Below are 26311 nucleotides of genomic sequence, written 5' to 3'. Positions count from 1 at the left end.
TGTTGAACTTGAAGACCGTGATCATTTCGCGAGGATGTCCTCAGCTGGGCGGCACCGCACTTCGTCATGAAAGAGGTTAGATGCTACGGAAAAGGGGACACGGTCACGATGTCCGTATCCACTCTTTCTCGTAGAATCGAACCTCCTTCTTGACATATGTTGCTGCTCGGCGGAGAACATCCTAGCAGAAATGAACACGGTATGCAAGTTCAACAAGTATGAATTTAAAAAACCATATTGAATTTGATAAGATAAACCGTCTAGACAAGGTAGCATCATTTTTAAACCACTGCAATAATGCATACTATATATGACACATCAATCTCCCTCACATTCTAGCTCAAAATACCTCTCCATTTTTCTACTTCATCATCACATTCTAGCAAATAATCTTTCCATCTCCAAAGCATAAATCAAAGCATAACACGAGGATGAAGTAGCAAACATTCACAACACTTGTGTTGGCCGAGTGAAATTCCCACGAAAATTAGGGAAAAAACTTCGGGCAGCACCTTCCTTGCTTGCTTCGGCACCACCGGAGAGTAGGTGAAGCTCAGCTCTCTCTGTCAATGTGCTGGACTGGCTCGGGCTGGAGGAGGAAGAAAGTCCTCTGTCTTGGCCGTATATAATGGGGATGAGTTTTTATCCCGGTTAAAAACTCCAACCGAGACATAAAGGAACACCTTTTGTCCCGGTTGGAAGTTAGTCCCGGTTGGAGGCTCCAACCGGGATAAAAGGTGAACCCAGTTGGAGGCACCAACCGGGACTACCCTTTTATCCCGGTTGGAGCCTCCAACCGGGATAAAAGTGTCCCGCCACCGACGCCCCCCAGCTAGCCGTTGCAACCGGGACTAAAGGGGGGCCTTTAGTCCCGGTTGCAATTACCAACCGGGAGTAAATCTCCCCTCCAATTTTGCCTACCGTGACGCACCCCCTTTTGTCCCGGGCCAACTTTAAACCGGGACAAAAGGGGGCGGATCGAAAGCCAATTCTCTACTGGTGGATAATGTATCATCGTAATCCACCAAATAGATTCCAGTACACAAGCCATGCATTATCGTAATTCATACCGCTAAAATAGTAGATATAGTAAACCATCAGATAACTAACTAGTATTGTCGTAAAAATTATCTAGTACCGTGATCCACACATTCTTGTACAAGAATTCTTTATTTCTTTACAGAAAACAGCCAACCCAAGTATTCTCGTAAGTTTTTGAACGTGTAGACAAAACCAAGCCCAAGTATTCTCGTAACCAGTGTACGATACACTTGCATGATGCAGTTCTGATAAGGAGAATTTTTTTTGAACGTCAATGTAGCTTTGATTACGTAGTAATGGCTAATTACTGTCGTTTCTCCTAGCTTCGATTACACAATGACCGGCTCCGTCGCTCAGGCGCCTCAGCTCGCTCGTCTCGTAGGAGCCCGGATCAGCAGGGAGGTGGACCCTCGTAGTAATTCCAATCATGGACTGCCAGTGCCCTGGCTATAGAATAATTATTAATTCTATGGCTGGCTTTAGAGTATACTCACCATATATCCGCTATTTCGTACCCAGGTAGGACCAGCGCGCCTACCCGGTTGTTCACCCCTGCCCGCACACGCCATGGACCAATTTCCCTTCGTCAGGTTTTTTAGAGGCGACAACAACCGCGATGAAAGGCCGTCCACCTCACGGCCATCTATTGGAACCGCCGCAGCCGTGATCTTCGAAGAAGATGTTGAGGCCCGGCATCGCTCCGACGGAGAACGCCGCCCCGACCAGCAGGGAGCCTGGCGGTGTTGTGCCTGGGCAACCGAAAGAGCTCCTCCCGAGGTTATTCGACGAGTCCTTCCGCAGCACAGCAACTTCTTTCTCCAAGTACTCCATCGCAGATAGCTCCATGGACTTGAGCAGTTGTCGGTACTCGGAGTTTGGCGGAGGAAATCAGCGAGGTGGCGGCGACGACGACGACGCAGACAAGGAGAGGCCCCTGGTTCTGTGCAACAAGGCGTCGAGGTGGCACGAGCAGCTGCAATGCTGCTGCCTCAACTTCCGTGGCCGTGTGACGGTGGCATCAGTCAAGAACTTCCAGCTGATAGCTTCTGCGGCACAGGCAGCCGCAGCAGGGGCTTCGGCACCTCCTGCTCGACAGACGCCGCAGCCCCAGGCGTCGTCGAGCCACGACACGGTGATCTTGCAATTCGGCAAAGTTGCAAAGGATACGTTCGATCACCATGGACTACCGGTACCCGCTGTCGGCTTTCCAGGCCTTCGCCATATGTTTGACCAGCTTTGACACGAAGCTGGCCTGTGAATAAGATCCATAGATGGGGTTAGCATTGTTAGAAGAATCGTCCTATGAGACAGGACTGTAACTTAGAGATAAGAGTTGTTATGATTTGAGTTGGCCTGCTAGAGATAGAGATAGAATCTTGATGTATTTGAAGGCTGGCTAAACTCTATCTGTAACTACATATATTGTAATGTGTTGGGACTTTGTCCCTATATAAACATGCAACCACGGTGAGCCAAGACAGGCAACCGTGTTCAATCTATTTGACAGGGTAATCAGAGCGCTTCTTCCATAAACACATCTATCTACTCCACCCTCTCCAGGCACATGCCATACACATCCATGGCATCATCATATGCTTCGCCTACGGCGGCACCGCTTGGAGCTCCTTTAGCTGAAAAGCTTACACAAGAGAATTATGTCTTGTGCCGCCTGGAGCTCCTTTAGCTAAAAATCTTACACAAGAGAATTACGTCTTATGGAAGGCTCAGTTCTTGCCCGCTGTGCGAGGCGCGCAGCTGATGGGAATCCTCGACGGATCTGTCAAGGAGCCGGCCAAGACCTTGGAACTGGTGAAGGCCGATGGCAAGAAAGAATTGGTCGCTAACCCAGAATATGATATATGGGTGGCGAAAGATCAGCAACTGCTGAGTTATCTCCTCAACTCCATCACCAAGGAAGTGCTAGCACAAGTAGCATCAGAGACGACGTCGGCTGGAGCATAGAGTGCGCTGCAGACAATGTTTGCGGCACAATCAAGAGCACGCGTGATAAATCTACGCATGCGGTTGTCTACCTTCAAGAAGGGTAGCATGACTTCATCAACATATTACACCAAGATGGTGGCTATCAAGGATGAGCTGGCGGTAGTAGGAGTCATCATTGATGATGGTGAGATGGCATCTTACATCCTTAATGGTCTTGATATCGAGTATAATCTGTTTGTGTCCTGGATGCTTGGCCGTGCCGATCCCCTCTCTCTTTCCGATTTGTACTCTCACCTTCTGTCCTATGAGATGAGCCTAGAGGCTTATAATGAAGGGGGACAGTACGCATGGTCGGCAAATTCAGCTTCTCATGGAGGTTTTCGGGGACGTGGCAATGGAGGATGAGGCAACGAAGGGTGCAACCGTGGGCGCACTAGTGGTGGCCGTGGTGGCCAGAACAGGGGCGACCAGACCAATAATAGTGGAAATCAGCCCAAGAAGGTTCTCCGTCAAATCTGCAAAAAGGTCGGTCACGAAGCACCAAGATGCTGGTACAGATACGATGAGGATGACATGGAGAAAGTGGCCGGCGCTGCGGCTACAGGTTACGGCTATGATACAAATTGGTATGCAGATAGTGGCGCAACCGACCACATCACTGGAGAACTTGACAAGTTAACTGTCAAAGACAAGTACAATGGTCGAGATCAAGTTCAGGTTGGCAACGATTCAGGTATGCAAATTAGTAATATTGGTCATTCAACTTTACATACCCCGGGTAGAACTTTATTTCTAAACAATATCCTTCATGTTCCTACTGCCCACAAAAATCTTGTTTCCGTCCACATACTAGCTTATGATAACAATACCTTTCTGGAATTTCATCCAAAATTCTTTATTATCAAGGATTAGGAAATGAAGAAAATCCTTCATCAAGGTAGATGCAAAGGAGGGCTTTATCCACTAGAATCTATCTCGTCAGAAGAAAGCGGCGGCAAGAAAGTTTATGGTGTTAGCAAACCTTCTGTTTCTAAGTGCCATAGTCGCTTAGGCCATCCAGCTTATCCTATTGTTCAGCGTGTGCTTAGTCATAATAATCTCCCTTGTGACGGTACTAGTTTTGAGTGAATTTTTGATACTTGTCAAATGGCTAAAAGCCATCAACTACCATATTCGAGTTCAGAAAATTCATCCAAAGCTCCGCTTGATCTTATTCACTCTGATGTTTGGGGTCCTGCACCTACTTCTGTGGGTCGTTATTCTTACTATGTGAGCTTCATTGATGATTTTAGTAGATTCACCTAGATTTATCTCTTGAAAAATAAATCTGATGTGTTCCAAGTTTTTAAAGAATTTCAGAATCTCGTGGAGCAAAAACATGATAAGAAAACTGTTTTTGTGCAAACTGACAGGGGAGGTGAATATGAGAAATTGAATTCCTTTTTTCAGCAGATTGGCATAGCACATCGTGTTTCATGCCCTCATGCCCACTAGCAAAAGGGTCTTGTTGAAAGGAAGCATCGTCATATTGTTGAAGTTGGTCTTGCGCTTCTTGCAAATGCATCGATGCCCTTAAAATTTTAGGATCAAGCTTTTTTAACTGCCACTTATCTCATCAACATGCTTCCCAGCAAAGTTCTTAGTTTTGATATCCCTATAGAACGCTTGCTACAAGAAAAGCCTGATTACAACTCTCTTCACATTTTTGGGTGCGCCTGTTGGCCTAACTTGCACCGTATAATACTCGAAAGCTTGCTTTCAGATCTATTAAATGTACTTTTATTGGTTACAGCTTCATGCATAAAGGCTTCAAGTGCTTAGATCCTTCCACGGGTCGTATCTACATCTCTCGTGATGTTATTTTTGATGAATCTATCTTTCCGTTTACCTACTTACATCCAAATGCAGGCATTCTTCTTAGAAAAGAGATTCTCCTTTTACCTAATCATCTTCGTAATCCATGGGATATAAGTTGCATTGACAATATTACTAATGCTACTAACCATTTGCCATCTAGCGATGAGAAGGCTGTTTTTCAGGAGGAGCTATCATCTGCGTCGGCGCACAGCGGTACAGTAAACTCAGGCGGCAGGCGGCATTTTTTAGGGCACATGCACTGATTTTCAAGCTGATTTGCTGGCTGTTCCTGTCACGCCAACGTACGACACGCCGGTTCCGTCTCCACCGCGTGGCTCAGCAGCTGTGCCTGCCGCTCCTACATATTGTAACGTGTTGGGACTTTGTCCCTATATAAACATGCAACTACGGTGAGCCAAGACAGGCAACCGTGTTCAATCTATTTGACATGGTAATCAGAGCGCTTCTTCCATAAACACATCTATCTACTCCACCCTCTCTAGGCACACGCCATACACATCCATGGCGTCATCATCTGCTTCACCTACGGCGGCGACCCTCGGAGCTCCTGTAGCTGAAAAGCTTACATGGGAGAAATACGTCTTATGGAAGGCTCAATTCTTGCCCGCTGTGTGAGGCGCGCAGCTGATGGGAATCCTCGACGGATCTGTCAAGGAGCTGGCCAAGACCACGGAAGTGGTGAAGGCCGATGGCAAGAAAGAATTGGTCGCTAACCCAGAATATGATATATGGGTGGCAAAAGATCAGCAACTGCTGAGTTATCTCCTCAACTCCATCACCAAGGAAGTGCTAGCACAAGTGGTGTCAGAGGCGATATCGGCTGGAGCATGGAGTGCGCTGCAGACAATGTTTGCGGCACAATCAAGAGCACGCGTGACAAATCTACGCATGAGGTTGTCTACCCTGAAGAAGGGTAGCATGACTTCATCAACATATTACACCAAGATGGTGGCTATCAAGGATGAGTTGGCGGCAGTAGGAGTCATCATTGATGATGGTGAGATGGCATCTTACATCCTTAATGGTCTTGATTTCGAGTATAATCCGTTTGTGTCCTCAATGCTTGGCTGCGCCGATCCCCTCTCTCTTTCCGATTTGTACTCTCACCTTCTGTCCTATGAGATGCACCTAGAGGCTTATAATAAAGGGGGACACTACACATCGTCAACAAATTCAGCTTCTCGTGGAGGTTTTCAAGGACGTGGCAATGGAGGACGAAGAAAAGGAGGGCGCAACCATGGGCGCACCAGTGGTGGCCGTGGTGGCCAGAACAGGGGCGGCCAGACCAATAATAGTGGAAATCAGCCCAAGAAGGTTGTCTGTCAAATCTGCAAAAAGGTCGGTCATGAAGCACCAAGATGCTGGTACAGATACGACGAGGATGACCAGGAGAAAGTGGCCGGCGCTGCAGCTATAGGTTACGGCTATGATACAAATTGGTATGCAGACAGTGGCGCAACCGACCACATCACTGGAGAACTTGACAAGTTAACTGTCAAAGACAAGTACAATGGTCAAGATCAAGTTCAGGCTAGCAACGGTTTAGGTATGCAAATTAGTAATATTGATCATTCAACTTTACATACTCCGGGTAGAACCTTACGTCTAAACAATATCCTTCATGTTCCTACTGCCCACAAAAATCTTGTTTCCATCCACATACTAGCTTTTGGTAATAATGCCTTTCTGGAATTTCATCCAAAATTCTTTTTTATCTAGGATTAGGAAACGAAGAAAATCCTTCATAAAGGTAGATGCAAAGGAGGGCTTTATCCATTAGAATCTATCTCCCTTGTGGCGGTACTAGTTTTGAGTGAATTTTTGATGCTTGTCAAATGGCTAAAAGCCATCAACTACCATATTCGAGTTCAGAAAATTCATCCAAAGCTCCGCTTGATCTTATTCACTCTGATGTTTGGGGTCCTGCACTTACTTCTATGGGTCGTTATTCTTACTATGTGAGCTTCATTGATGATTTTAGTAGATTCACCTGGACTTATCTCCTGAAAAAGAAATATGATGTGTTCCAAGTTTTTAAAGAATTCCAGAATCTCGTGGAGCGAAAATATGATAAGAAAATTATTTCTGTGCAAACTGACTGGGGACGCGAATATGAGAAATTGAATTCCCTTTTCCAGCAGATTGGCATAGCACATCGTGTTTCATGCCCTCATGCCCACCAGCAAAATGATTTTGTTGAAAGGAAGCATCGTCATATTGTTGAAGTTGGTCTTGCGCTTCTTGCAAATGCATTGATGCCCTTTAAATTTTGGGATCAAGCTTTTTTAACTGCCACTTATCTCATCAACATGCTTCCCAGCAAAGTTCTTAGTTTTGATACCCCTATAGAACGCTTGCTACAAGAAAAGCCTGATTACAACTCTTTTCGCATTTTTGGGTGCGCCTGTTGGCCTAAGTTGCGCCCCTATAATACTTGAAAGCTTGCTTTCAGATCTATTAAATGTACTTTTATTGGTTACAGCTTCATGCATAAAGGCTTCAAGTGCTTAGATCCTTCCACGGGTCGTACCTACATCTCGCGTGATGTTATTTTCGATGAATCTATCTTTCCGTTTACCCACTTACATCCAAATGCAGGCGTTCTTCTTAGAAAAGAGATTCCCCTTTTACCTAATCATCTTCGTAATCCGGGGGATGTAAGTTGCATTGACAATATTACTAATGCTACTGATCATTTGCCATCTAGCGATGAGCAGGCTGTTTTTCAAGAGGAGCTATCAGATGCGCCGGTGCACAGCGGTACAGTAAACTCAGGTGGCGTTTTTCAGGGCGCATGCACTGATTTTCAAGCTGATCCGCTGGCTGTTCCTGTCGCGCCAACGTATGACTCGCCGGTTCCGTCTCCACCGCGTGGCCCAGTAGCTGCGCCTGCCGCTCCTACATCGCCATGTGGGGAGGGGAGGGGGACAGAGCGGACCCACCAGTCGCTTTCGCGCCTCCCGTGCCAGGGGACAGCATGGTCCCACCGCCAGCGCTAGGGGACAGAGCACCCCCAGCACTCGCGTCTCCAACGCGCGAATCGTCTCCCACAGGAGCGCTGGATGAGGACGCCGGATCATCTGCGGGAGCTGGATCCGGCGTGGATTTGGTTGGATCTTCCGTGGCTGCTGGTTCTGGGGCAGCTGCTCCATCAGATGTGGCTGTACCTGTTGATTCACCATCAAGACGATGAATGTGGCTTCAAAGCGGAATCACTAAACCAAAACAGTTCAAGGATATGATCAGGTATGGGCTTTTCTCAGCTTCTGGGGAACCACGTGATTTTCGTGAAGCTCGTGGTGATCTTAGATGGAAAGCCGCAATGCAAGATGAATTTGATGCTCTCATTAGAAATCGCACTTGGCATTTAGTTCCTGAAACAAAGGGCAATAATATTATTGATTGCAAATGTGTATTTAAAATCAAGAAAAAATCAAATGGTACTATTGACAGATATAAAGCAAGGCTAGTTGCTAAGGGTTTTCGGCAACGGTACAACATTGATTATGAAGATACATTCAGCCGAGTGGTTAAAATTGCAACTGTCAGGCTTGTTCTTTCAATTGCTATTTCAAAAGGGTGGTGTCTTAGACAATTAGATGTGCAGAATGCGTTTCTTCATGGCATTCTGGAAGAAGAAGTTTATATGAGGCAACCTCCAGGATTTGAAAAAGGAGCTTCACATCTTGTGTGCAAATTGGACAAGGCTATCTACGGCTTGAAACAAGCCCCGCGAGCTTGGTATGCTAAGTTAAGTTCCAAACTTACTGCACTTGGATTTGTTGCGTCTAGATCAGACACCTCATTGTTCATCTATCAAAAGTTGGGTGTCATAATTTACATGTTGGTTTATGTTGATGATATAATTGTAACAAGTTCGTCGAGTGATGCTGTTACCGCATTGCTTGCTGATCTCAAGAAGGATTTTGCTCTAAAAGATCTGGGGGACCTCAGTTTTTTCCTGGGTATTGAAGTTAAAAGAGAAAAGAATACTATGTTGCTAACACAAGAGAAGTATGCAAAGGAGATCCTATCACGGGTTGGTATGGAAAATTGCAAACCGTCATCTACACCACTATCTACTAGTGAGAAACTTTCAAAACATGAAGGGGAGTTGCTAAATTCAGACGAAGTACAAGGTACAGAAGCGTCGTTGGTGCATTGCAATATCTCACTCTTACCCAACCGGATCTAGTATTTTCTGTAAATAAAGTGTATCAATTTCTGCATGCTCCTACCACGGTTCATTGGACTGCGGTAAAAATAATACTTCGGTATGTCAAGTTAACATTGGATCTTGGACTAAATTTCCAGGCGTCATCCTCCACATTGGTTAGTGCTTTCTCTGATGCTGATTGGGCAGGAAGTGTTGATGATAAAAGATCTACTGGAGGGTTTGCAGTCTTTTTTGGTCCAAACTTGATTTCTTGGAGTGCTAGAAAGCAAGCCACTGTCTCAAGATCGAGTACAGAAGCTGAATACAAGTTTATGGCAAATGCAATTGCAGAATTAATATGGTTGGAATCCCTGCTAAAAGAGCTGGGTATACAGCTGCATCAACCACCGTGTTTATGGTGTGACAATTTGGGAGCTACATATTTATCTGCCAATCTAGTCTTCCATGCAAGAGCAAAGCATATAGAAATTCATTTTCACTTTGTTCGCGAGCGTGTGGTTAGTAAGCAGTTGCAGGTGCAGTTAGTTGCTTCCAGAGATCAGCTTGCGGATGGTTTTACTAAGGCCTTGCCGTACGGGTTGCTGGAAGCTTTCAAGAGCAATCTAAATCTCAAAAGGAAGAGAAATTTAGATTGAGAGGGGCTGTTAGAAGAATCGTCGTATGAGACGAGGACTGTAACTTAGAGATAAGAGTTGTTATGATTTGAGCTGGCCTGCTAGAGATAGAGATAGAATCTTGATGTATTTGAATGCTGGCTAAACTCTATCTGTAACTACATATATTGTAATGTGTTGGGACTTTGTCCCTATATAAACATGCAATCACGGCAAGCCAAGATGGGCAACCGTGTTCAATCTATTTGACAAGCATAGCAGCGATTAGAGCAGGTAGATGCAATGTCTTGATGTGATAAGCACAGCTAGTAGCTGTTGATTCAAGTCTTGTTTTGTCCTGAAAATGGCTTTATAGTCCAAATGGGAAGCAATCAACATGAGAAGAAGTGTTGAGTTGTAATGGTAAGCTTGTTGACCTTTTTATTTGCTTCTGCCTGCTGCTGGGTATGCAAGATCGATGTTGTGTAGTTGCGCTGAAAAGTCAGGAAATCCGGTTGGGGTTTGGAATGATTGAGTTGTCTGTCTGCTAGTAGCAGATGAAGATTCATAGGGGTTTTCGTCATCATGATTGTGAATACTTCTAGTGCTGGTCCATACCATTAATAACAACTTGATACAGCGACTGATGCTGATGAGGTTTGCTGGCTGGCTGGCTTGGGGTTAGCTTGATGATTATTGCATAAGCAAGCAACACAAATTGGTCTAATCCTAATCCTGATCCTGATGGACGACCCTCCGCAGCAGCTCTTGGTTTTCCGGTCGCCATCAGCAGCTGCAGCTGTGCACTAGCCACTACTGGAAACCTTAAATTTGCCGAGTGTTTTTTTTTGCCGAGTGTTTTTTTCGGACACTCGGCAAACAAGCTCTTTGCTAAGTGCCGGGCTAAGAACACTTGGCAAAAAAAAAAACACTCGGCAAACGTGCGACTTTGCCGAGTGTCAAAAAAAACACTCGGCAAAGAGTGGGTTTGCCGAGTTTTTTTTTTGACACTCGGCAAAACAACAATTTTTTTCCTCTTTCCACCTTGAAATTTTTTCTACTCCCCACATACAACATGTGGTACTCAATGTTAAAGTTTAGTATATTTTTGAATTTGTTTGCTATATTTATTTAATTAATTGTATTTCAAGAAAATTTTTGGTATAAGTCAAATTTGAACCGCAAGTGATTCAAATTATAGAATAAAATGAGTAGAACAATGATATTCATGTTATTTGGCCCAATTTGAGACCTGACCCATGAAATGACAAGAAATTTCGAACATCTTGTTCAGGAAACACGACCACGAACGTGTGGCAGTGGTATTTTTAAATTATAAAAAAATAAGCAAAGTCTGAAAAAATCATGAGATTTGTCATGATGTGATGATATTATACGTGGAGGCTTTAAAAAAAATTGAGAATATTTTGCACATTTCATCACGTACGATGTTTACAAACCGAAGATGTTTACAAACCGAAGCAATTCAGAAGAAGAATAGTAATGTTGAGAAGGATTGCATAAAATTTGGAGTCAAAATGACGGTCGAGTTTTGATTTGACTACAAAACTTTTTGTATAGTCAATAGAGAATATATATTATTTCATGTAAATTTTTGACAATTTTTTGAAACTGTTGGATATTTTTAATTTTTTTTTAAAATAGCTATGCCAAGTGTCCTAGTTTAGACACTCGGCAAACAACCCTTCACCGAGTGTCACACCTAGGACACTCGGTGACCTTCTTTTCCCCAACCACGTAGGACTTAATTAGTCCCGGCACCGCACCCGGCTCCTCCATCTCCTTCATTCCTCCGCCACTAGTACCCCCACCCGTCCCCCACCTCTTCCTCTCTCCTGCCGCCGCCGCCCGCCGCCCGCTCGGCGCCCGGACCCCGCCCCCACCGCCCCCCCAGCCCGGCCCCGCCCGCCGCCCGGCGCCCGGCCCCCGCCCCCGCCCCCGCCCCCACCCGCCGCCGCCCCCTTCTTCCCCTCCGGATCCGGCCTCTCCTTCCCCGGCTCCCTCCCCTCCGGCCGGATCCGCGCCCCCGTCTTATCCTCCGGCGCGGATCCGGCGGCCCCCAGCTCTCTCCCCTCCGGATCTGGCGCGGATCCGACAGCAGGCGAGGCAGCGTGGTGGCGGGTGGCAGCGGGCAAGGCGGCGTGGTGGCGGGCGGCAGCGGGCGAGGCGGCGTGGTGGCGGGCGGCAGCGGGCGTGGCGGCCGGTGGCGGCGTGGTGGCCGTAGCCGTGGCCGGCGGCCGGTGGCCGGTGTTTCTGTTTTTTTTTTTTCCGAAAATGTTTGCCGAGTGCCCGATGTCCGACACTCGGCAACTGCACCGTTTGCCGTGGGAAAGTTCGCCGAGTGCGGTTCGCCGAGTGTTACACTCGGCAAACTTTTGCCGAGTGTTTTTGGGCCTTTACCGAGTGCCTCAGGTACTCGGCAAACTTCCTGTTTCCGGTAGCGAGCATATATATATGAGCGAATCCCAGCTTCAGAATTCTGTCTCGTGGATGAGCAATGCCAGATGCATAAACTTTTAAACAATTCGTTGGGTTCAAACCAATAAACAAATCAGCCAGCTGACCATACAACTAGCTTGGATACTATATAACCTTCCCGCACCAACTGTCATCTGCTCAAACCCTTTTCCGAGTGAGCATATGTTGCCCAGCTTCACTGACAATTAATTCAACTAAAAACATATTGCTATTTGAATACAATGATTTTGTGATTGCCAGCTCATGTTGAAATTATTGTGACACGACATGTCCAACATATAAGAACCTCCACTGAGAAATTTTTAGCATTCAACAGATGAAGATTGCAAAATCAAAGTGCCCACGAGCATGATAGGACAAGATTGCATTGTACTGGGAAGGACTCCAGGAAGGTGCTCCACAGTTTTTTCAAAACATTGGCAGAGGCACTGCCTTTCCTTTAAGAGAAAGAGTTTGGAACATACAGTTACACATGGGCGATTACATTGCTAAGAAATGAAAACAACAGTACTCGTAGAACATAATGTAGACACCGATGGCTATTGATAGTCTAGCAGCTCCCCCTGGATGAGAGGAGTCCCACATGCACTCCTTGTGTAAACTCAATGTACCCAAAACTGCATGAAATTTTTTAACAAGAATATGAATAGATGGATCATAAAATTATCTATGTGCATAAAAATGGTGCAAAAAGAAAAAAGAGAGAGACAACCAAGCAGGACTAACATTATATTTATGCTTCATAATACAGATATGTGAATGTAAAAGGCTGTCAAAATAGCAACGGTCAAATCATTCTGAATATACAGACAAAAGCAAGCCCTAAACCATTATAGGTGAACTATTCTCCTGGAAGCCAATTTACATCTGAGAGGTAGCCATAGCAAAAAGTTAAAACACCCTTTCTAGGTGCCTTCAGTTTTCTGCCAATAAACACGGAAGCAATGTAGAGACTTCCCTAGCTCACCGGAGTCCACAGGAGAGAATGAAGCAATTGTCAGAACAAAAAAAAAAGCAGGAGCCATGCTGTGGAGCTTAAATAATATGCATCTTAGGTTCCCTTGATAAACAGATACAGATTTTAAGAGGGAGAGGTAGCAAATTTGTGTTTATCATGAAAATAAAAATGCACTAATGTGGCAAATTATCTGTGTACAGAATCTCTAACAAAAGAAAAGGATTCAGGGAACAATAAGATTACCATAAATTGCTTCTGTCTTCAGCTTTTGCCCTTCAGGTATCCCCATTGTGATACTGATTGTGTACAGGGAGAAAATTGCCAGTGAAAAAATGTAGTGTTTGAAATTTTGTGACATGTTTAGTATCAGAGATTTACTATAGCACTGTTTCACTAACAAATAAAAGTACGATACATAACCTGTGGTTGCATGTAGCCCATCCCTTGGTTGTAAACTCCATGCTGAACCAACTGCAAGTAACATGAGTTCAATGTCAGGGAATTCAGAAGCTAGTGCAGTCAACCTTCTTCTCCAAAGCATGGATGCCTACAAAATTATAGGAGCAAAAGAGTTATAACCTTTCAAATCTTGGTTCATGTTTGAACAGAATTTAGTCAACATTACCTTGCAAATTTATGCAATGTGGCTCGTGGGAATATAAAATCTTCATTCTATCCATTGCAGCATTGAGTCAGCTAGTTTCGTAGTCACAGATAAAGGCATGTGTGATAGGTGCAGCATATATAGTGATTAAGAGAGGATCATCGCTTGCGACCATTGGGAGGAACCCAGATTCACTGACCTCTTTTTTCAAAGAGCTCATCCGCGTACGTCCCTGCGAACACCCACCGTTCCGCATCCTCATCTCCATGGTACTGCCACCTGCTGCGGCATCCTGATTCAAAAAAAAATAAAATTTGTCTCTGCACCAATGAGTATTTCCAGTATTCGAGAAACAACAGTGATGGCATTGATTTGGAGCAAAGATAAAGACAAACTGATAATACACTGGCATGACATATAGCTCTGAGAAATCAGTAGCATTCTTATGGATATAAAATTATAAACACAGGCAGACGGGCTGGCTTTACTAGGCAATTAAGCTCGCCTCTGCTTAAGTTTTTGAAGAAAAATGAGCAGTGCAAAGTTCAGGAATAATCTCCAATTTTACGAAAGAGCTCAAAACTGCATATAGCCTTGTCAAAAAGGAATAATGTCCAACGTTTCTAAAGCTACAGGAAATAGGGTACGTTTGCATTCATACGAGATAATAGGGTATGTTTGCATTCATACGAGATAATCCTAAAAGGCATACATACAGTAGCTACAGGAAAGAAAAAGCATGTACCAGTGATCAGCACAGGCAATCACATAGTAGACGTACCATAAGGAACTTCTTTATGTCCCGGCCAAGAGCAATCTGGCGAAGATTGACAAAGGCCCTGTTGATCTCATAGCGAGTAGATAGTGCAATATTGACAACCAGATCTTCAGGAATGATCACCTCTGGGATCCATGTGGGAGACCTGAAATAAAGGGCAGGATTTCACATCATTAACTAAGGGGCTGTTTGGCTACAGGGTGTTAAAGTTTAACACCCATCACATCGGATGTTTGATGCTAATTAGGAGTATTAAATATAAACTAATTACAAAACTAATTGTACATATGGAGTATAATTCGCGAGATGAATCTATTAAGCCTAATTAGTCCGTGATTTGACAATGCGGTCCTACAATAACCAATTGCTAATGATGAATTAATTAGGCTTAATAGATTCGTATCGCGAATTAGCACATGATTCTGCAATTAGTTTTATAATTAGCTCATGTTTAGTTCTCCTAATTAGCATCCGAACATCCGATGTGACACTGTTAAAGTTTAGCACCTCATATCCAAATACCCCCTAATTCTATATCCATGTAACTTGCAATGAACAAACTTTGTATCCTTTTAAGTCTGTGCAGTATATCACAATAAGCTGAAATCTTACTTGTTGATGAACGAGGAGGCATTAGACCAGAGAAAGAGAACACCCAGAGAGAATATGAGACCATGGCAAACGAAGGTCAGAAGATGGTAGCCAAGGCATTCAAAGAGGATCCAGATTGCAGTGACACCACCAAGTACTTCAGCAGAGATGTTCCTGTTCCTCCACAGCAATACATCAGCAGCTGCAAAATAAAGAACAGCAATGAATATGAATATGGCAGGTATAATAGTAGATAATCAGGAAATCAGGTCAAACAATTCCCATTATACCTCAATCAACAGACAATTAACTTGACAAAGAAAAATGTTTGCAAGCAAAGAGTGCTCTGGTTGTCATTTAAGTAAATATGCAATCAGGTGCAAAGACGCAGTGCAATAAGATAGTATCGCAACCTATCTAAGGCAAGGCCTTATGTTTTAGACAAACACAATGTGAAATAAAGCAGTTGATCGATTCTTTTCGTAAGAAACTTCAATTTGTCAGCATCTTAATGCAAAGAACCAAAAGACCCCAACAATATTAACCCCCATACAAGAACATATAACACCTCCAAAATGCACTGGCCCAAACGACAAAGCATTCATAAGCAAGGGATCCTCATCATCTATGTAAGCAGTTGCAAATGCAATAGGCAATAGAATTCTATTGTTACCAGACAATTGAAAAAATATTGGAAGGCTAGTTTCAAACAAGCTCAACAGATCAGATTGTGTACCACTATGCAATCAAGCTGCATTGAATCCAAGGCATAAACCTATCAGATCTAACCTGCAACCCAAGGCTTCAATCCCGTCCAGATCCCACGCAACCAGATCCGATCTACTGATTTCAAATCAAAACCATAAAAAAACAACGTGATTCAGAGCATGAAGCAGAGCCTCACGTTTGCCTCCTCCGAGGGCCTTGTGGATGGCTGCTCATGGCCGAAGCGGCGGAACACCTTGGCCTTAGTCTCGGAGGCTGCCGCGGCTGCGGAGTCGGAGAAGGAGGGCTTGACCTCGGCGGCGGGCGCCGAGCGGCGTGGCCGCTCGTCGTTGTCCAAGGACGAGGAATCCAAACGCAAACGGAATCATGCAGTGGCGGTTGTCGAGCAGCGGCGGCAGCAGCGAATGGCGAGCCGCGGCTTCCGCTACGCGACAGCGGCTGTGGATGGCGATTGTAGGCGGCCGGTGGGGAGAGGCGGCGGTGGTGGCTACGGATGGGGAGAGGAGACGGCGGCTGCGGATGGGGAGCGGCAGCAAGAACGCAACGAGGATCGGGAGGGGGAACAACACTGGGAGGCTGTTGTCGAGTGGCGGCAGCGACCGGGGTTGGCGAGAGACGGTGGCAGCGAATGGTGAGCTGCGGGGTCCACTACGGGAACTGAACGGAGCACCCACAACCGAAGGCATGCGTTCAGAGGAAAAAGTCGGAAAAAAACGGTGGAAGCGGGAGAGAAAAAGACTAGCGGGGAAGGTGCGAGTCAGATCCATGGATCAGTCGGGTACGGAATAGCCTATTCCATACCAGGATATTATATACAATATATAGCATATATATATATATATATATATATATATATATATATATATATATATATATATGATAAGAAGAAGCCCTTCACTGTACGAGTGACATTGGAGCGCACTGAGATCTTTCATGGCGAATTCAGCTTGTAGTTCTTTGACGATGTCATGAAGGAGATCCGTCATTGTTGACACTGTGAGGACTAAGATGTGTAAACTTTTAACAACATGGAGGGTAATAAGATGTGTAAATATGCTGAGCTGCTTCCTATTTTCCCTACTCCATAAATACAGGATTCGGAGGTGCCGTAGTTCATTCAGAGATCCAGTGAACTAAATTTAGTATATTCGTTGTTTTGATGATCCTGAAGAGAATCAGTACCCCTAACAGAAAGCTTCTAAACTCTCAAGGCCACAACAAACAAGCACAATCCTAGAGCAGGCACAATCCTAGGTGCTGCAGAGCTGAGGACTCCCCTATGCCTCCACCCCCTCCACCGCCAGTGGCCACTCCGGCCCCAGTGTCCACCCCCAGACCCTCCTAGATATGGCTCGTCTGCATCTTCACCGATGATCCTCTCCTCGTCCTCTTGGCCATGGCTCCCCACTACAGCTCTAGCATGTTTGGGTTTAACGCCCAAGAAGATCCCCTACTGGAGTTCTACTTTCCACTGCCATCTTCCGGAAGCACGGTATGCCTCCCCTCACCTCTTTCAATGTCTTCAACAAGATGGCCTCTCGTTCTCCCTTGGAATCTTCTCCTGCTACTCGTAATGCTTCGGGCTGACTCCCACCCCCGCTTTGGAAGCCAGCAAGATCGGTCTTTCACTTGCTAGTATCATTCAGCCGGAACCGCTTCAAGCTCACGGACTCCTCTGTTGTTGATTGCCTCCAATTCGTTCTAAAGGATTATGTGAAGATCTACTCTGTCTACCAATTGGATCAACAGGTTTTGAGGTTTTCAATTCCTTCAAAAAAGGAGGCCTATATGATTCTTGGCTCTTCTCCATTGTCTTGTGAGGATTTCAATTTGGATTTCTTTCCACACAATAGCTCGGGTCTTGGCAAGGCCAGGATTTTTTCGAAACGGGATTTAGGCCCAACTTATCAATGGCAACAAGTACCCCCCAAAAGAAGCAAGAACACCTCTCAAGTGACAAATTGGCTACCTATTCTGGCTTCTGGTACTTTCCCTCGGAGAGGCTCTTCCCTCTCCATCAAGAATAGGCACACTTACTCTGATGCAGTAAGAACAACATTGGCTCCTCTTTCTGGGGCAAATACTGTGCCTTTGGGCTGGCGTTCCACCGGCTCTTCTTCTTCCAGCATTCCTGTTCATCAGGTTCCCTGCAGAGACAAGCGCATTTCGGTTTTCTAAAGGATTTCTTCTCCAAGGCATTCGGTTTTCCAGAGACTGCAATTTCAAAATTCAAATTCATCTCGGGGTCAAGATGGTCAACGGGCTCCTCTGGCTAATGGGTCATGTGGCCCAACTCTGCCGAGACCTTTTCCTGTTGCAGGTTTTGATAGTCCTCCTTCTCGGGGCCTAACCCCCAACTACCCGAGGTTTAGCAACCAAAATGTCAGATGTTGGCACTGCAAGCGGAAAGGGCATATACTTCATGATTGCAACCTTTTTCACAGTCTCCAACACTTCATTAAATAGTGTCAATCCTCCTGTTCGTGCAACTTCTCCTTAGTGATTCCAACCACCTTTTGGTCTGAGGAAGCCATCCGCACCTGGTTCAAGACCCCTATGTCTCTTACTGATGGGCCCAACAAGCATGCGCTGCAACTGCCTATGCTTACAGAGGCTATCAGAGTTCCCTGGGGAATTGGAAGAGACACCCCTTCACTTGCTTCGGTGACTCCTCCCCAGTCACTGCGAGAAAACCCCATTGCAACTCTTCCCCATTTGCATCAAGAAAGCATAACTACTCTCGGCCTCCCCTCCACCTCCACCTGCAATCCTCTTCCTTCATCATCGGCAATGGCGTTTCTGAATATCGATCCTGAACCCATGATGCTAGCGGGATTCGAGCATGTTTTGATCCAAGGAAGATAGCAGTTCGCACGAGTGGTGACCCAAAGAACCTACCCCAGAAATGAAGATCTAGCCATCGTCTCCATATCCAACCTGCCCCCTGGTGAGATTCTCTTTGGTGATCTCCGCAATCGAGATTCTCTTTGGTGATCTCCGCAATCGCATTCTGGACCTTCTGGTTGAGGAATATAGGTTAGGGGTGCGCGAGGTCCAGAGGTGTCCTTTTGGGCGAGGACAGACCTACGTCCGGATGGAGAGGCCATCAGATAGAGATGCTCTTGTTTATCATAGTCCTCACTTCCACCACGACTTGGGGTTCTCTTTTGTCTTCCACAATAGAGGTGCTAATGCGAGAAGAATAAACTTTAATCACAAGTGTTGGCTAATGTTGATTGAGTATCCACCAGATTATAGATCAACCGCTAAGATCAAGGATGCTATTAAATCATTTGGCAGGCTTATCTTATGGCAGCGTGATAACATAATTAACCAGAATCATAATCAAGGCAAGAGTGACAGATTTAGTTGATGTACCCCACTACTTAATCCTGTTGGAAGGTGATGATTTTGAGGAGGTCTCTTTAACTGTACAATGTGAAATCATCTAACAAAATCTGCTAGATGGAATGTTGCAGGATGAGGATATTCCACCAGGGGAATTTGAGGATGGTGGCTTTGTGTTCCCTGGCTTCGATCAGCATGGCCTATCGGCACAACACCTACCACCATTCCCTCCTCCAGGACCACCGCACATTGAGCAACAACATGGCATTCCGGATCTAAATGATAATCTAGCTGAGGGAGCATTTGGGGGTATCATACCAGACCCAGTAGATATCTTGCCTGCTCAGGAGGGAAATCAAGAGAAAGAGGTGCAACAGAATGAGCTTGACCTCCACTTCAACCTCTCACCACCTCTACAACCCTCCAACAACATTGACATGGATAGTCCCTTCAGGGATTTGCAACAGGAACTGATCCAAGAAGAGCATCAGAACAACCTTCCAGAGGCCCAGATCCAGCAAGTGGTACTGGCTCTCCCTACCCCTACACTGGCACCTGATGTTTTGATTCATCACCCTAATGGTCAGATTGTGCAGGAACCCCATGGGCCAAATGCACTGCAAGCTCCCCAACCAGATAATGTACAAGCACCAGAACAACAGTTGCCAGAGATAGTGCTTCCTCAACAGATGGATGTGGACCAGGCAATGGGACTAGCTAAACCTCTCCAGCAAAACCCAGGGAATAATATCAATGTTAACATGGCACTAGCCATCATGCCACAAAGAGACCCAGGGTTTGATGATTTTTTGGCAAATTGGTCAGACCAACCACCCCGAAGCTAGACCTCTATAGACTGTGGGCCAAGCACTTCTCACCTATGGGCTGCCCAGAGCAAGTGGTTCATATCCCAAGTGACTGAGCTGCATTCTTTGTTGTGATGTTGCTCTCCCCGGCACACTTCACTTGGGCCAAGTCTTTTCTCTTCTCCCATGCCTGGAAGGCCATGCTGGAATGCTCACCAACTTCATCTATGATGTCCTTCACCCTCCCTTCCCAATGCCCAGCTGATACTCAGGTCATGTGCACATATCAGCAGGAGGGTATGGAAAGCTCCCCACTTCTCAAGGACTACTCTGATGAACCAGAAGAGGATCCCCCCATAAGAAAGGCTAGAATCAAGAGGGGCCCCGCTTTTACACCAGAAGTTGAGCCTGCAGTGAGAAGAAGCCCAAGAATCAAAGATAGGAATGCAGGTTTCAAACAAAGTGTTTATGCTAATAAGAATTGCTTTGCATGCTCCATCACTCCAACTGCCATCTCAACTTCAAACATGAAGGCCCTAGGATAGAAAATCTGCAAGATTGACCCCACTAAGCTGTCAGAAGGCTCTCTCCTCACCAAGAATGGACGCTGCACTCCCATAGGTGACTACTCGACCTCCACCAAGAACAGCCCAACCAAGAAGGACAAGGGCAAGAAGAAGAAATGTTTTGTTGATGAAGAAGATACCCTTGAAGGGAGCAAGAAGACCAAGATCTGATGGAAGGCTCTTAGTGATGTGTTTTTCTTAGCCTCATAACCAAGTTATTGGATGGTTCATATCCTTCCCGAACTCTTTATGACTGTTTACCTCATGGATGTTTGGTTGTTGTTCAGAACTTTATTTTGGTTGTGTTTCTCTGGTCCAGACTATATTTTGTGGTTACAATTATCTTGCTGGCAAATCGGCCATTGGCAATGTCTGAAATGTTTTGAATTGAATAATTGTTGCTTTTGCTCTATGCTGTGCATATTGCTTCAAGTCCCCCCTCCCATTCTGACAATTTAATTGATGAATTCTAATAGCAACAAGAGAAATTGATCTATTCTTTCTTGGAACATTCGGGGGATAAATTCAAATAAGAAATGGAATGCCATAAGAAGCAAAATCACTGAAGGTAAATGTGACATAGTCTGTCTACAAGAAACAAAGAAAGAATTTTTTGATGCAGCATATCTCAAAAACTTCTGTCCTTCACGCCTAGATTCCTTTCAATTCCTTCCATCATTGTGAGCTTTAGGGGGATCTATAATTATATGGGACTCATCAAAGTTTCAAGGGGAACTAATCTTTCAGAACTCTTTCAGCCAATCAGTGGAATTGCAGTGCCTCCTTTCAGGGGAGCAATGGATCCTTACTAATATCCATACCCCCTGCACACCTGAAAAGAAACTTGACTTCCTCAACTAGTTCAAGCAAATCTCAATGCCGGATGATCTAAAATGGCTGATTGTGGGAGATTTTAATCTCATCAGAAAACCAAGTGATAGAAACAAGCCCGGTGCAAACATTCAAGACATGTTACATTTCAATGAGGCGATTAGTAGCCTTAGATTAACAGAAATACCCCTTAAAGGATGCAAATACACCTGGACAAATATACAGCAAAATCCTCTGCTAGAATGACTGGATTGGTTTTTCACTTCCATGGCATGGACCTCCTCCCTCCCAAACACCATAGCTAACGGGCTGTCAAGAGACACATCAGACCATACACCTTGTGTTATCTCAGCTTCTACCATCATCCCCAAATCACAATCCTTCAGATTTGAGAACTTTTGGCTGCTCCATGACAACTTCCAGGAGGTCCTCCTCCAAGGATGGTCCTCCCAAACAACTTCTGAGGATAAAGCCAAACAGGTTAGTGCGAATCTTCAACAGGTATTCAAGAATTGGAAGTCAAATCTCCCTAGTCTGGCACAAACTATACAAACCTGCAAAGACCTCCTACACTTCCTAAATGTTATTGAGGAATTCAGAGATCTAGATTTGCAGGAATGGAACTTTAGGAATATCTTGCAGCAACACCTCCACAATCTTCTCCATCAACAGAAAGTCTACTGGAAGAAACGGGGCAAGATCAACTGGGTCAAACTTGGAGATGAATGCACAACATTCTTTCAAGCTAATACCTCTATCAGAAACAGGAGGAACACCATAACCTCTCTAAGGGACAACCTTGGCCAACAACACATGCAACATGAACTCAAAGCTAACATTCTATGGGAGGCCTTCAAAGAAAGAATGGGAAGATTTGATTTTACTCACATGTATCTAGACCTACAATCCCTCCTACAACTAGACCCTGATCTAGATTGGCTAGAGCAACAGATTACCAAAGAGGAAACAGATAGAATTGTGGCTGAACTTCCAAACAACAAATCCCCGGGACCAAATGGTTTCAATGGTGAGTTTCTGAAAAAAGCCTAGAGCCCTATATCCCAAGATTTTTATGACCTGTGTGAAGGTTTTTTCAATGGGACAATCTGTGTCCAGAGCATAAATGGTTCATATGTCACCTTAATCCCCAAAAAGGACTGCCCAGAAACTGTGAATGACTACAAACCCATATCCCTACTTAATTCCTCAATCAAACTGATCACCAAGATCCTAGCTGAAAGACTTCAGCAGGTCATCCTAAGATTGATTCACAAGAATCAATATGGGTTCATTAAGACTAGATCCATTCAAGACTGTCTAGCCTGGGCCTTTGAATACCTACATATCTGCACAGCCTCCAAAAAGGAATTAGTCACTCTAAAGCTTGACTTTGAGAAGGCATTTGATAAGATTGAACACCAGGCAATCTTAGACATCTTAAAGCACAAGGGCTTTGGTGATAGATGGATATGCTGGATTAAAGCAATATTGAGCACAGGAACCTCATCCATTCTTCTAAATGGAGTGCCGAAAAAGGTTTTTCACTGTAGGAGGGGAGTAAGACAAGGGGACCCTCTCTCTCTCCTACTCTTTGTTCTAGCGGCTGACCTCCTACAATCAATTATTAATAGAGCCAAAGACCAAGGTCTCCTACATCTTCCAATACCTGAACGAGCTAGGGCTGATTTTCCCATTATACATATGGAGATGATACTCTTTTGATAATGAAAGCATGTCCTGATCAAATGGAACATCTCAAGGGACTCCTTCATTCTTTTGCCAATCAACTTGGCTGAAGGTAAACTATAATAAATCGATCATGCTACCACTTAATATCACTGAAGACAAGCTACCACATTTAGCATCAATTTTGGATTGTCAGAAAGGGTCCCTAATATTCACCTACCTGGGTCTGCCACTAGGGACATCTAAACCCAATATTGAGGATTTTCTACCTCTAGTCCAAAGAGTGGAAAAAAGGTTAGGAGGAACATCTCTATTCTTAAGCCAAGGGGGCAAGCTCGAGATGGTCAACACAGTTTTTTCCTCCACTGCAATGTTTCACATGTCCACCATCAAGTTGCCCAAGGGAGTAATTAAACAGCTAGACAAATATAGGAAACACTATCTATGGAGGGGCCATACCTTAATTCAAACAAACCTGCTAAAGCAGCCTAGCCTATGGTGTGTATACCCAAAAAGGAAGGGGGCTTTGGAGTTATCAATTTGAACAATCAAAATGAGGCTTTTTTACTGAAATTCCTCCACAAATTCTTCAACAAAGCAGACATACCATGGGTCAACCTCATCTGGGAGAACTATTATATAAATGGAAAGTTACCTAGCCAACACAAAAAAGGTTTTTTCTGGTGGAGAGATATCATCAAACTGCTAGACAAATTCAAAGGTACGGCCTCAGCCCAGACTGGCAATGGATCTTCAATTCTTTTCTGGTCCGATCTTTGGATGAAAATATCCCATCTCAGGAATTCCCTGGAGTTTTATCATTTGCTTCCAACAAATGGATAATAGTTCGGGCAACTCTTCAGAAACCAAATTTCTTTCACAATTTCATGCTACCCTTGTCTGACCAGGCTTACCAGCAGTTCCAAATTCTTAGTGACAGAGTACGACATACCAACCTATCAGACGACAAGGACCAATGGTCCTACATCTGGGGTAATGGCTTCTTCTTAGTATCCAAAATTTATAAACATATCACGGGAACAAGGACTGTCTACCCAGTAATCAAATGGATATGGAAATCTCGCTGCCAAATGAAACACGAAGTGTTCTTTTGGCTCCTCGTCAAGGATCGCTTAAGTACCAAAGATATCCTAGGACGGAAGAACATGTACCTTGACTCATACACCTGTGAGATGTGCATTCTACGGAAAAGAGAAACGGTAGCCGACCTGTTCCTGTGCTGTAACTTTGCCAAAGCTTGTTGGGCATCCATAGGGGCCTCAGTAGCCACAACGAGACCAACACTACAGATTCTCAATTCAATCAAGCAAAGGCTGGTGGTACCTTTTTTATGAAAATCATTATTCTCATGTCTGCAAGTATTTGGGCATGCAGAAACAACTGGACCTTCAATGGCACTCCACCTTCAGTCGAGGCCTGCAAGAGGATGTTCATCACAGAACTCTCTTTGATCTCCTCTCACAGAGCGAGATCCCCCTTTGGTCCTTCCATTGCCGACTGGTTATCCTCATTGTAATCACTTTGTCAACAGTCTCCCTGATGCTCTGATCTTTCTTAAATTTATTTTTCTTCTCAATTCTGTAGTCGCTTTTCCTTTTAGGCCTTTGTTCCTGATTTGTATTTGATTTGTATTGTATTTTCCGACTTCATTTTTCTTTTGCAATAAATTCAGTAGGGGGATCACCCCTCCTGTTTCCATCGGAAAAAAAACAGAAAGCTTCTATAACAGTAAGCTATTAAGGCATGCACGCATCAAAATTCTCATGAAAAATTCTTCCTTCATGCTTCCAGTAACCTTCTTCGACCTCTTTCTTAAAAATATTGATCTAGATGAGAATTTGGGACAAGTTTCGAGAGCCTCGCATAACGCATGCGTCACCAGGACATACATGTGAGTCTGCGACACGCAACCAGAGAGGTTCAAGACACAGTCGAGGACTTGCTTGCAGTCTTCGCATCTTCTCTTGCCCGGTAGATAGATGATGCATCTGTTCTGTGGATGCATGATTCTCTACGTCAGTTTCATAAAAGTGAAATTTTCTGTTTTGGTGAAGCGAAAAATTATGAGACCTACTATACAGAGTTATTTGGATGTAATCCAGGATCATTTCTAATGAGGTATTTGGGTATTCCAGTTCACTATAAGAAATGATCAAATGCCGATTGGATAAAAGTTGAACAACGCTTCAAAAAGCAGCTCAGTAGTTGGAAGGGCAATGGGGACGACTGACTTTGATTAATTCGGTACTTGGTAGTCTACCTATGTACATGATGTCCTTTGAGGTTCTGAAGGGAGTCCTTAAAAGAATGGATTACATCCAAATAACACCACCACACCATGCTGCCCCATAGATTAGATGCACTGCTATGTCTTGGAGTAGTGGTCGTGCTTGCGGTAATAGTACTCTCTTCTGTTGAAGCATTGCCGCCGCCTAGCAACAACTGTCAGAGAAAATGCGGCGAAGTCGATATCCCATATCCATTTGGCATTGGGCCTGACGACTCGCTGATCATTGCTATTTGCCCGGATTCAACCTGAGCTGCAAGGAAGTCGGCCATGGATCATTCAGGCCATTTCTTATAGATGTAGAGGTTCTGAATATCTGGCTGCAGCAAGGTCTTGCCCAGATGAGGATGGACACATGTCGACTTATTGCTACAACACCTCCACTAAGGAAATGGATTACCTAAACTGGCGGCTGAACCTGACAGGTACGCCCTATAGATTCTCAGAGACTGCTAACTTGTTTACGGTACATGAGCGGTTGTGTCTCCATGTGCCGGCGAGGCGATGTAAGAACACTTACTAATGGCTCATGCTCCGGAATTGGCTGCTGCCAGACGGCCATCCCCAAGGGCCTGCAGTACTACGAGGTGTGGTTTGCTGAGGGCTTCAACACGTCAAGGATCTACAATTAACACCAGCCGCTGCAGCTACGCGGCGCTGGTCGAGGCATCCGAATTCACATTCTCCAAAAGCTACGCTACATCATCGGCGTTCTACGATGCTTATTGGGAATGGAACTTGCGATGAAGCCCGGAACAAGCCTGAGTCATATGCATGTGTCAGCAATAGCAGTGAGTGCTTTAATTCGGACAATGGACAAGGCTACATCTGCAACTGCGCCAAAGGGTTCCAAGGCAGTCCATACCTTCTTGACGGATGCGAAGGTAATGAAATCTATAGGTGCAATTCCTTTTGCGTGATATGTATGTATAAATAAGAGAGGTAATGTTTTAGCCTTTGATTAGGTCATGAGATAA

At 44.8% G+C, this 26311-nt stretch overlaps 2 non-coding genes and 3 pseudogenes across 2 annotated transcripts; 4 read left to right on the top strand and 1 right to left on the bottom strand.

Annotated features, from left to right (window-relative positions):
• Window positions 1-1131: 1131 nt before the first annotated feature.
• LOC117864655 (tubby-like F-box protein 7) lies at window positions 1132-2303 on the top strand (annotated as a pseudogene).
• Window positions 2304-3156: 853 nt separating this feature from the next.
• On the top strand, window positions 3157-3295 carry LOC117866009 (small nucleolar RNA Z247). Its single transcript, XR_004642710.1, has one exon. It is a non-coding gene; the product is annotated as a small nucleolar RNA Z247 (small nucleolar RNA).
• A 2552-nt stretch (window positions 3296-5847) lies between these two features.
• Window positions 5848-5986, top strand: LOC117866081 (small nucleolar RNA Z247). The gene has a single exon (XR_004642774.1). It is a non-coding gene; the product is annotated as a small nucleolar RNA Z247 (small nucleolar RNA).
• Window positions 5987-13313: 7327 nt separating this feature from the next.
• Window positions 13314-18710, bottom strand: LOC117864654 (reticulon-like protein B1; annotated as a pseudogene).
• A 173-nt stretch (window positions 18711-18883) lies between these two features.
• The window catches only part of LOC117864653 (wall-associated receptor kinase 2-like), a 42035-nt pseudogene continuing 34607 nt past the window's right edge, over window positions 18884-26311 (top strand).

The sequence above is a fragment of the Setaria viridis genome, chromosome 7, assembly GCF_005286985.2.
Source record: "Setaria viridis chromosome 7, Setaria_viridis_v4.0, whole genome shotgun sequence".
Taxonomy (NCBI): Eukaryota; Viridiplantae; Streptophyta; class Magnoliopsida; order Poales; family Poaceae; genus Setaria; species Setaria viridis.
This window is presented reverse-complemented; position numbering and strand designations above follow the sequence as displayed.